Below are 13,332 nucleotides of genomic sequence, written 5' to 3' on the forward strand. Positions count from 1 at the left end.
AAGAAATAAACCTGTTATCACCAGAACATTCTTGGTATGAGGACATCAGAGAACTTGCTGGAATTTAGTAATTGTGCAATAATGAATTACTGGATCGATACTCAAAAACTTGAGCTGAAGATACACAGTCTAGTTGTGTGTCCAGACAGGCCTCAGGTAGGTACAAAAGAAAAATTCACTCAGCATAGGTTCCAAGGTATTTCCACTTTCAGTAAAGATAACTGCCCCTACCCCATAGAAAGTGATGGAACAGGAAATAGTTGAGAAAATTTGAAGTAAAATCTTTTCTATTAATTAATTTTTTATTTATTATATCTTTCTTGGTGTTGTAAGTGTGGGAAGACCATCTCCAGCTGACAAGTTATTTTCAATTACTAAAATGTATAGACAAAATACCATTAAAATTTCTAGGAAAGAATGTCTCCTTCCTATGGAGGTGAGTTCCTAGCAAGCCACCAAAGGGGAAAAATAATACATGGCCTGAAAATCAGACAAAGTTGGCTTTAGGTCTCAATTCCACAAGTCACTAGATGTCTATCTGATGGCAGACTATCTAAGGAACCAAGAGTTCTTCCTTATAGTTCTGAGAAAAGCATCCATTTGATAGATGAGAGAATTTGAGGATAGTTACAACCCTCTAAATACAAGTCCTAACTTCACTGCCAGCCCATGGGCACCAGAAAAACCACAAAGCTCTCTGCATTTCCTTTCTTTATCCAATCAGAAGGAGCCATGCCCAAAATGGTTTGTTGTTGTTGTTACCATTGTTACAGTGAATTTCCAGTGCCTGGAAGGAAAGCATATGACAGGCACACCCAAAAATCAAAGGTTGTGAAAGAAGTTAATAAAACAAGGATTATAAGAGGTATTTGAGTGCTGAAAACAGGGATATTGTCCAAATAAGAAGTCAGGCCAAATCAAGGACCATCCTAAGTCCGAATATGTCTATCTAAACTCAAAACCTCTTCAGATTTCCAGAAAATAGAGTGTGGGGATTCCTGGCTGTTGAAAAGTGAGAGGATGGGTAAAGGGTCATTGCTGTGTAGTAGGTGAAAACATAAAGCTGAATCCTATAAATATCAAAATTAGCATGTACTGACAAGGGAGGGGGACTTAGAACAGATCACCATCCACATAGCTGTCTTCTCACAGCCACATAGGGCAGGGCCTTAAGATACAACAATGAATGACAGATAGTCTTCATGCAGTTGAGAGGTAAGACCGGGTGTTCCCTTTACACTGAGAGCAGTTGTTCCCTGGGATTCAAGTTTGTAAGTCAGAACTTTTACTGTCATCACTACATCCATAATAGTCATGAAGATCACCATTGTTTTTCTCTTAAGGACAATCTATGCAGATCAATGTAAAATATATTATATTTAGTATCTGTATAATATGAGTTTAATGTTTATATGAGTTCAATATCTATGCAATAAGTGTTTTAGTGACAATGTAGAAAATACATTCACACAGTGCTGTGTAGTCTTATAAGAACTGCTTTTATTTGGTTTTAACAACAAAACAGTATAAAACATGATCACGAAATCTAACCCCTATTGTTATAGGAGTTTGGCCATTTGGTCTAATGACCAATGGAATGGAGTGGGTCAGCTCAATGGGCTTGGTTTTCTCTGAGGATATGGTGACCCCTTAAGAAAGGAGAGAGGAGCCGGGCGGTGGTGGTGCACGTCTTTAATCCCAGCACTCAGAGAGGCAGAGACAGGTGGATCTCTGTGAGTTCGAGGACAGTCTGGTCTACAAGAGCTAGTTCCAGGACAGGCTCCAAAGGTACAGAGAAAACCTGTCTCAAAAAACAAAAAACAAAAAAAAAAAAAAAAAAAAGAAAGGGAGAGGAGCGCTGTATGCCTGCTTCTACATGGAAGGATTTCTGGTGCCACATCTTTCCATGGTGGATGAAGAGGCAGCGGCGCCACTTGATTCTGTATTTGTGAGTGTGTTATTTTGTGTTGTCCCTTAATAAATAAGTCCTTATAAAAGACTTCAGTAGACTACCCCTATACTACTTGTCCACTTCATTTCCTGCTGTTATGTATTTGATCAGTGCTATGTTAATCCAAAGCTTCTAGTCTTGTGATATCGCCAAGAGTACACTATGCAAGTGTTTTGTCTTGTGGGGCAGACTGTCAAAATGGAAGTCACTGATTGCATGATATATGTTTGTAATCTTGATAACTGTTGACAACTGTCCTTTGAAAGTGATTATTCTACTTTTCTGCTGGGAATCTATCTAAACTGGTAAGAGTGCTGCGGTTGTATGAATGAAAATGCCTCCCATAGGCTCATGTATTTGAACACCTGATCCCCGGTTGGTAGCACTGCTTGGAGGGCTCAATCTATTGGAGGGGGGGCAGTTTAGGAGGTGTGGTCTAGCTGGAGCAAGTATGTCACTAGGGGCAGACTTTAAAGTTTCAAAGGCTAATGTCATGCCTGGTTAGCTCTCTCTTTCTCTCTCTCTCTGTCTCTCTCTCTCTCTCTCTCTCTCTCTCTCTCTCTCTCTCTCTCTCTGTTTCTCCTTTGTGCTTGTGGGTCAAGATGTGAAATCTCAGCATGGCATCCTGCTCCAGCTGCCAAGGCTGCCTACTGCCTCTGTCACTATAACCCTCTGGAACTCCAAGCCTAAAGAAATTCTTCCTCGGGGCTTTTGAGTAAATTCTGTGATCATCTAACAAAACCAAATGTGTCTATAGCATTATAACTTCTAAACAAATGAGATAAATAAATTATCAAATAAGAGCACAAGTGTATATACACAATGATTTTAGGGAATAAGTACTTAAAATAATGCCTGTGCAGAAGTGGGAAGATGAAACAGGATGCAGCAATACAGAATAATAGAACTGCATATTAAAGAAAGCCAGATAAGCACATGATGTTCAATGAAAAGAGCTAGTAGCCAAATGATACACATAACACTGATGAGGTATGATGGATTTTAAAAATTCTAAAGTACTATATTATGTGGTTATAACTAAACTACAACTAGAAAGATATATGTTTACAGAATATAAGTTAATGACCATAGCCAAGGAGAATACCCAGATGCTATGGCTGGAATTTAAGTGTCTTTTAAAGGCTTGTTTAAAGTCTTGGTGCTCAGGACAGTAGTATTGAGAGAGGACTTTTAAAGAGGGGGCATGCTCTTGAAGAGTATTGTGGAACTCTAGACCCTATTCATTCTTGCATCCTGGCTGTGAAGGTTGTTTTACACCACCCATGCATGTTTATGTCATGATGTGTTGTCTCGACATAGGCTCAAAGCAATGGAGCCAAAATCATGGACCATAAAACTGACCAAAATAAGTCCTTTCCCTTCATAAGTTGATTACATCAGGTAATTTGTTATAGCAATAGAAAGCTAGCTAACACATCAGCTCTGCCTGATGTAGGCATCAGTTATCTCTCTGTACAAAACGAGGGCCTGTCTCCTTGTCCATACCTGAAAACCAGCATACTAAATTCCCTATTTCTGAGGTAGTGCTGGGAAGCATTTGAAAGAAACATCTATCTTTTCTTCCGTCTGAGAGCTCCCCTCTCCCACTGTCTCTTGAGAGTTTGCAACCAAGGGAACAAGGAGTGACATTTTTGTTTAGTCTTGTTTTATTTCATTTTGTTTTTCCTGTTCCTGATCCAGGGGATTTGGGCAAACTTGGGTTTCTCTCCTCTGAAAAACCACAAGGAACAGCAAAATAAGTCTGGATCAGAGCATCTCATTCTGGCTCCCCCTGCTCTTTCCTCTGTAGAGCCAGGCTGTCTCTAAGACTGCGGGAAGGTATGGCTATGCCCAGGCCTCTTCCCTAGTTTGAGCCAAGCAGTAACTAGCTGCAGCTGCTGGAGCCCTTGGGAGAGGGCAAGGCTGCAGATGCTTAGAACTTGCAGCTGCACAGTGGGGTAAGAGGGCCCCCACCCAGCCAGAAACCTGGCCAAGACAGAGGTCGACTTAGCACTGAATGATTTCCTAGCTGCAAAGTGCCCTGCCTGGCTGCCAGAGATGAGTGGCAAGACAAGCAGCATTGGAAGCAATTCAGGACAAGATGATGTGTCCTCATGGAATGTCAGCACCTGCCTACAACCTGGTTCCTCTTCTAGAGAGCGTTGTCCTATGCGAACCTCTTAGATTCAGGATTACTTGCTCAGCACAGGTGTTAATAAAGGAATTAACACTTGAGACAGCAATAGGAAGCTTCACTTGCTATAGATATAACACCCCTGCTCAACTTTTTCCTAACCATGTTCTTGCTGCAGTAGCCAACCTTCTGAAGGGCGGGGTCTTGCCTTCTCAGCCTAGCAGAGTGATTTACAGTGTGTAAGGGAAACAGTATTTGGAATGGACCAGCATCAAATGAGTCTATTCTAAGTAGATGTTCTTAAATGTACAGAGTTAAAGGTTATCTGGAGGTGATAGATACTATATCATCATTGAAAGGGAACTAGACTTTTATACCTTTATTGCCAATGGAAAGACAAGCATTTTAGGTGCAGAAGGACAAAGGACAGTGGATAACTCCTTTCCTCTGAGTTGAAGTATTTCCTTCTGTTGGATAGAAGAAGATTCTTGAGGCTCAGATGATTCACATGAATCTCAGAAGACATGACATGTGAGCCCCTCCCTGAGATTACAAAAGCAGTGATGATGGCTGAGAGGGTAGAGCCTCTCCAGTGAGTCTGTTCACAGATGGTGGAAGGAGCTTCAAGGATGCAGCTTTCATGAGCATTCACCTATGTCTCAGTGGGTATTTAATGTTGGGACATCTTATAACGCTCTTAAAATAATCCCTGTAAACTCTTCAGTTCACTGAGATAGACTCTGACTCTGGTTGTGTGTGTGTGTGTGTGTGTGTGTGATGTGGGATTCCCCTCTGTATGCTGTGAATGTGTTCTGTTACCATTGCATTGGTTAATGAATAAAGCTGCTTTGGCTTATGGCAGGGCAGAATAGAGCAAGGTGGGAATTCTAAGCAGAGACAGAGGAGAAAAGTAGGTGGAGTCAAGGAGACACCATGTAGCCACTGAAGGAGAAAGATGCCCCAGAACTTCACAGTAAACCACGAACCTCGTGGTAAAATACCAAACAACAGGAATTTGTTAATTTAAGATGTAAGAGTAGTTTTATAAGAAGCCTAAGATATTGGCCAAGCAATGTTATAATTAATATGGTTTCTGTGTGATTATTTAAGATATGGGAGGCTGGGAAATGAACAAGCAGTCTCTGCCTACAAAATGGTCTCCCAAACATTCAGCAAAATACATCCATATAAAGCCTTAAAAAAAAAAGGACTTCTAGACCCCCAAAAATGGGAGCCAAAGGTAGCTTCTTGGTAACATGTTGTTGTTGTTGTTGTTGTTTCAGATGGACTCTGTGTGCTGGCAGTGAACAGAGGCAGGGCTCCTCTAAGAGAAGGCTTCCTGACTCAGCAGTAGAAGCAAAACCTGTGTGGCTCCTTTAAAAAGGCTTCCTGGTTTTGTGCTAGTTTCACACACAGCTTTGGCTCTTTCAGGAGGCCAAGTGTTTAAATTGTGAGTGGCATGTTACTAGTTGCATCCCTGGAAGTAGAGCATTGTACATGACTCACAGAGTCAGTGAACATGTGTCCACCATGCTGGACTGGGAGGAACAAGCAGGCAGGGCCATAGAGGTGGTCCTAGCCATGCCCGTTTAGCATTAAAAAGAAGGGGGGGGGCTCCAGGTCAGAAAATTATTACAGACATGCAATAAAGACAGATTCAGACAGAAATAAACCTCTGAATGGGTCACAATGTTGGGTAAATGTATGTAAGCTTGGGATAGAAAAGAAAAAGAATATAGACATTTATAAAAAGAAATAGGTTTAAAAAATAAAACAAAGTCTTTAAAGAGACAGTAAAGGTAATATAAAAGAGTACAAAAGGTCATAGATGAAAGAAGTAGAGGAAAATAAGCCACATAAAGATGAAAAATACACAGAGAGTATGGATTATACATATTATTGTATTTTTTGAATGTTTTAACTGTGAATGAGCTAAGTACAGAGAGATATTTGATTCTGGGGCCTGCTGCACTAAGCCAATGTGTATATTTTAAAGGTATCTTGACCTTAACATTTGGGTCTATGGATATGTTGCTTTGGAAAAGAGATATAAATATTGTAGCTGTAACTCTTGCTTGATACCTATTTTGTTATATGTAATTTTATTATGTTAATGTTAAAAATCTTCCTTTTTATTTAGACAGAAAAAGAGAGTGGATGTGGGATTGCCTTCTGTATGCTCTGAATGTGTTTTGTTACCTTTGATTAATGAATAAAGTTGCTTTGGTCTATGGCAGGGCAGAACAGTGCAAGCAGGAATTCCAAGCAGAGATAGAAAAGAAAAGTAGGAAGAGTCGAGGAGACACCATGTAGCCACCAAAGGAGAAAGACACCCCAGAACTTTACCGGTGAACTGTAAGCCTTGTGGTAAGATACAAAATAATAGGAATGGGTTAATTTCTGCATGTACTGGCTTTTTGGGAACCTATTCTATTTGGTTGCATACCTTCCTAAGTCTGAATGGAAGGGGTAGGGCCTTGGACTTCCCATAGAACAGAGTACTCTGCCCTCTCTTAGGACTGGAGGGGGAGGGGGAAATGGTGAGGGGAAGAGTAGAAAGGAAGTAGGAGGAGGGGAAGAAGTGGAAATTTTGAATGATATTATTTATAAAGTAATAAAAATTATTAGAAAAAAAGATGTAAGATGTAGTTCATAAGAAATCAAAGCTATGGGCCAAGCAGTGTTGTAATTAATATAGTTTCTGTGTTATTATCCAGGTCTGGGCAGGCGGAACACAAATGAGTGGCCTCCAACTATGTGTGTGTGTGTTCAATTGTTGGTGTCCTATCTGAGCTGAATAGATATTTGTTTACATGTCCTCAGGAGAAGTAGCATATGGCATCATTACAGTCAACAAGAATGTGCTCAGTATCAGTAATCTTCAGGAAATAGCAAACCAGACCCACACTGCCCTATAAGCTCATACCTACAACGATAATCACCATCAAAAATAAAAACCGACAAGTGTTGGGGAAAATGAGAAGGAAGCAGAACCATTATATCCTGTTAGTGGGGAAGAAAGCTGAAACATCCAATGTGGAAAACAGTATGACATAGTATGACACAGGAGTACAATATAATCCAGCCATCCCACTTTGGGACATTTATCATAAGTATTGAGATTGGGATTTCAGAGAAATGTCAGCTTTATTCACTTCGTTGCAATTTTATTAACAAAATCCAAGATATATAAACAATTTCAATACCCATTAATGGACCAATAGTTGAAGGGAAATGTGGTACACAGTGGAGTATACTCTGCTCTTAAAAAGGAAAATTCTGCCACATGAAACATGGATAAATCAGGAAGACATTATACTAAATAAAATAAGCCAGGTCCAGAATGGCAAAAGCTATATAGCAGTACCCAGAAACATCTAAAACAAGCAAATTCATAGAAGTAGGCAGGATGGTAGTTGCTGCAGCGTTGAAGGAGGGGGAAATGGAGAGTTGCTATTCAAAGCATCAAATTTCAGCTTCAGAAGGTGAATGGACCCTGGAGAGCTGCTATCTTACCTCATGCCCATGGTAACAATACTGTTGGGACTCTAAGCATGTGATAGCTACCGCATCAAATCAAAGATGAATTAATTAACTGATTCAACAAATACTGATAGAGCATTAATATGTTCAATGGACTATGTAAATAGAGCAGGACTGGGTTTCTGAAAAGGCAACATGAGCAGAGATTTAGTGGAGTAACCGGGGAGGCTACCAATGTACTGAAGGGGCCTCACTCCAGGCAAAAGGACGAATACTCATGAAGAGCCTATAGTGGAGATGCACTGGATTTGTGTGTGAAGACTTAATGAGAAGTTCACAGATATGAAGAGAAAGGCAGAGTTCCATAGGGCTGAAGAAGCCCTCAGCCTCAAATCTGTCATCACAAAGTATTACTCTCCTATTCCAAAAAAAACGAGGATCTTATGAGTATGAGAGCAGGACAAAGTATTATCTGGTATATATTTTACATATAATGTATGGAGGTGACAGTCATCTATGAACTAATTTATCTATTAAATGCATAAGCTAAGTCATTTTATTTATTCCCTAGACTCTTCCGATATGCATAACTATCAGTTAGATAAAAAAAAATGTGCTGATCAAGTAATTTCTATGACTCTACTTCCTTATCTATCAAATGGACTCCCCTTTGCAGTCTCTTCCAGCTGTCACATGTTTTGTCTGTGAGAAAGCTGATACTTGCTTTGTGACCATCTTGCATCTTGCATCTGTACCCAAAGGCTATTTCTTGGAGTATTGTCACACCAACAAAAAAAAATGTGGAAAGCTGCTTCTTGTTCAATAGAACATACACGCTACAAAATGCATCATGCGCTGAAGTTGTCTTTTGTGACAGATAATCCTGTTTGTCAGCTTGACACACTTGAGAAGATGAGAGCTCAAGTGAGGAATTCCCTCCCTCAGGTGGGTTTGTGGGCTTGTCTATGGCAGCATGTTATTAATTGCTAATTGACATAGGAAGACATAGCTCATTGTGTGCAATGCCATTCCTGGGTGAGTGTGCCTGGGCTCTATAAGAAATGTATATGGACAAGCCAGAGTAAGTAAGCCAGTAAGCTGCATTCCTACAATGATAATCTTATGTAGCTCCTGCTCCCAGGTGGCTGCCTTGAGGTCATGCTCGAACTTCCCTCAGTGATGGACTGTAGTCTGCAAACCCAAGTGGCTTTTAATCATGGTGTTTGTCACAGCACCCAAAATCCAAACAAGGGCGCTTGTGAATACTATATTTTGAACATGAATACATTAGTATTGTAGCAGAATTCTGTGACCTGGGAAGTTGGGAATAGAGTAGTTTTCAGGAAAATGGGGATTGCACATTTTTAAGTGAAGATAAATATTTTAGGGTCCAAACAGTCTTAGTTAATTTGGGCAATGTGCATACTCTAAACTGTCGGCTTGTAGACCATCCCTGTGGTATGGAAGGGTTTAAACTATTTGCTTGACCCCAATGTGATTTCAATAGTACTCTTTTGTTAGCAAAGATATTTTTAAAGGAAGGAGATATAGAAACAGGAGGAGGAGAGGAAGAGGAGGATGAGAATGAGTCATTGGAACGGGGACTAAATAGCCATATACGGTTTACAGAAACAGTGGCTTGGGTTCAACAATTGGTAGCTCCTTTGTGTGGCTTAACCACACTTCTTTGTCTAGGTTCTCAATTCCTCTTTTGAAATGAGGCAACGACCTGACTTTATTATTATTTTGAGGGATATGTAATATTGTGTCAATTGTGCCTTTGAACGGTGTTTTTTGCATAGTAAATACTTTATGTGGCAGGAGAAACAAGGTAGAAAAAGAGACATCGAGATTAGCACATGAAAGTTGTCTGAGGATAATTGTAAATCCTTCAGCCATCAAGTTTCAAGATCCTCTAGAGAAGACATGCTCTAGGTAAATGAATAAATGACCCGCTAAGGATCAGAAGTCATGTGTTGGGGTCTCTTCCCTGCTTACTAGCTCATCGCCACCTCCAGGAGCACTTTCTGAATAAATTGCCTCTATTTTTGTCACTTTCTATGTGTCCTTGATCCAAGTCAGTGATTCAGGACATGGGACACAATTCAGTGATCCAGGACTTGGTACGTGTGTTCCACATTATAGTCTGCACCTATACCATTTAGATGTAAGACATTGTATATCACTAGGAATAAAAAAAATGAAGCTTTTCCAATCCCAGCACCTACCACCACACTACAGCTCACACACTGCCAGCTCGAGTCCCTTAACTCAGTCATAAGTAACATTATCTTGGCACTTCAGTGGGCACCATTCCACTCAGCTTCCCAAGCTTATGAGTCCATCACGCTATCACGTAAGAGTCTTGCAGTGGCATTTTTTTTAGTTCAAGGAATTGCTCATGGTTTTCTGACACAGACACCTATTTGGTAAAGCACTCTGCTTTACCATCTATTTCTCTTGGTAACAATCACTATAGCAAGCTGTCGAAATTGGCATGCATACCAGAAGGACAACATATTCTTTGCATGGAGGGGATTTTCATAGAAAGAGGTGTGCTTGCTTTCTGTTTCACTCTGTGTGCATCTTAGATGACTCTAATGACAATGTATGGAGTGCCAAGCATACTGATTTACAATGCAGTGTCTCAAAAGTGTTTCCAAGTTCCAAGTCTTCAGATCAGGACATACTCTTTCCATGGTCTTGAGCTCCCCAGAGAAGATGAAAAGGATCAAAAGAAGAAGCAAAATAATTAATTTGAATAGAATATTTGCAAGTATCAAGCAATCCTTTTCTCTACAAGTTTGGACTTGTCAAAGACACAGCATTCTCACAATGGTTGCAAGACTCTGTATCTACCTCTTCGTTAGGATAGGGTCTTACCTTGGGTTTTTGTTGCTGGGATGAAACACCATGACCAAAAACAACTTGGTGAAGAAATGGTTTATTTCACTCACTATTACATGTAACAGTTTATCATCCAAATCAGTGAGGGCAGGTACTCATACAAGGCAGAAACTTGGGGGCAAGATTTGATGGGGAGTCCATGAAGGGGTGCTGCTTAGTGGATGACTCCCCATGGCTTGCTCAGTCTGCTTTCTCATAGAACCCAGGATCACCATCCCAGGAATGGTACCACTCACAATAGCTGGGGCGCTCACACATTAATCTCTAATGAAATACCCTACTGGCCTGCCTACAGCTCCATATTATGGAGATATTTTCTCTATTGGGACTCCCTCCTCTGATGACTATTGCTTGTGTCACGTCGACATAAAACAAGCGAGGACAATAGTCTTACTATTGGGACCATATGTTCAATGACCTTTGATCACGATTTATCCTGTATTCATTTCTCTAGTGAGCAATGACTAGGATTCCCAGGACAATTATATCTTGTTGATATAATTATTTTTATTTTTAGGGGTACACAAATACTTTCTTATGTGAAGCTAGATAAGTAACATTTATGACTTAGCATACTTACCCTATATCTGAGACTGTGTGTTTATGTACATTAATTATCATAGTTTTTCCCTGTATTTTCTCTGTCTCTAGCATGTTCTCAGATTGGGAATGGTTTGGCCAACACCTTGCTACTCTTCGACTGTTGAAGCAACTTTGTTATTTGTGAGAGTTACGCATGTAAGGCTGGTCATGTTGGTTTTGTAAGTATTGTAAAGAGTTCATAAAGAAGAGTGTGGTGGCTTGAAAGAAAATGGTCCCCAAAGAGAATGGCATTATTAGGAGATGTGACCTTGTTGGAGGAAGTGTTCCCTGTGGGGCAGTCTTCGGGGTCTTTTTCTCAAGATTCACTCTGTGTGTCAGTCAATTGACTGCCTGTTGCCTGTAAGATAAAGCACTCTCGGCTCGAACACCACGTTTGTCTGAACACTGCCATGTTCCTCATCAAGATCATAATGGACTGAACCTCTGAAACTGTAAACGAGCTACCCTCAATTAAATATTTTCTTCGTAAGAATTGCCATGGTCACGGTGTCTCTTCACAGCAATGAAAAACCCTAAGACAAAGAGATAATACCGTTCTCTGACACATAATCACTGAGCCATTCAAAGTTTCTTTGTTATGTTGGCAGACTTTTTCTAAATAGTCCCAGGCTGTTGCAAGAATATCGAAAGACATCTCCAGGTATCGAAAATAAAAAAGATCTGGAACGTTTGCTATATTGTCTTTTCATATTATTTTTATACCTCTAAGTATTTCATGGTGTAGGCCAAACTTCTCTGCAGGCAGGCCATCTTTGGGTGACTGACCTTTCTTAACCCTTTCCCCACCCACACAGCTGCAATAGCTTTCCATAAGATCTCGAGACCGAGACCCACATTGGAGCACCGGACAGAAATCTCAAGGTCCAAATCAGGAGCAGAAGGAGATGGAGCACGAGCAAGGAACTCAGGACCGCGAGGGGTGCACCCACACACTGAGACAATGGGGATGTTCTATCGGGAACTCACCAAGGCCAGCTGGCCTGGGTCTGAAAAGGCCTGGGATAAATCCGGACTAGCTGAACATAGCGGACAATGAGGAATACTGAGAACTCAAGAACAATTGCAGTGGGTATTTGATCCTACTGCACGTACTGGCTTTGTGGGAGCTTAGGCAGTTTGGATGCTCACCTTACTAGACCTGGATAGAGGTGGGCGGTCCTTGGGCTTCCCACAGGTCAGGGAACCCTGATTGCTCTTGGAGCAGATGAGGGAGGGGGACTTGATCGGGGGAGGGGGAGGGAAATGGGAGGCGGTTGCGGGGAGGAGGCAGAAATCCTTAATAAATAAATAAATTTAAAAAAATTTAAAAAAATTAAAAAAAAAGATCTCGAGAGAGCAGTTTATCAGCCATTCAAGCAGCAAAGGTCATTTCAAATTTGGTTTGAAATGAGCATGTGCATTCAGGGCTAAGATTCACTCGGGCCTTGTGTGATCAAACTTTGCACTTTATTGAGTTAATCGATGAATTAATCATAACAGACCAGCAGAGGCAACAAAGATTTGCATGCATGCCAGAAAGGGCTCTGCTGATCCCAGAGAAAATGAAGTCCATGTTGCAGGACATGCAAAGCCATCACAAAGAAAATTCACAATTGTGTTTCCAGCTTAATTGCTCGTGGTTGAAAGGAAAACAATAGAAACAAGGTTTTGTTTACATAGAGCATGAAACTTTGTCCTGGGAACTTTTGTTCTCCTCATAATTTCCAGCAATGTGAACATTGAGTGCTGACTGACTGTGTGGAATTTTAAAGAAAGAGCAAAGAAAAAGCCAATGTACAAGTTAAGAAATGTTCCCAATGTCAGAGGTTGGTAAAGATTTCCTCTTTGTAATACAAAAGAAACAAAGCTGTAAGGGCACAGGTGAAGAAATTCAGGAACTGCTAGCCTTGTGAGCGTTGCTTATTTGAAGTTTATCCATATTCACCCCTCCAGGTAGGCCAGAAAAATAGCTTCTCATTCAGCTATGAGGGAACACTATACTGCAGGAGAAAAGAGTCTATTGGGGAACCCCCAGTACACACGGCTGAAGGGTGCCATTAGTTTCGGAAAAGGATGTTACTGATCAACTGGATTTAACCTCTGTCCACACAACTATGTCAATAGCATCACATGAACATGCAGCTGTTACTATACAAATACAGAATCCAAGCTGTGCTTCAGAAGGAAAAAGTCAGCCAGTGACGAGTCAGACATGCCCCAAGTAAAACCCGTGACTGTCTCTTCTCATTTTCTTCTTCCAGGATTGACCAATTTT

This window comes from Microtus pennsylvanicus, chromosome 4 (genome assembly GCF_037038515.1).
Source record: "Microtus pennsylvanicus isolate mMicPen1 chromosome 4, mMicPen1.hap1, whole genome shotgun sequence".
Classification (NCBI taxonomy): Eukaryota; Metazoa; Chordata; class Mammalia; order Rodentia; family Cricetidae; genus Microtus; species Microtus pennsylvanicus.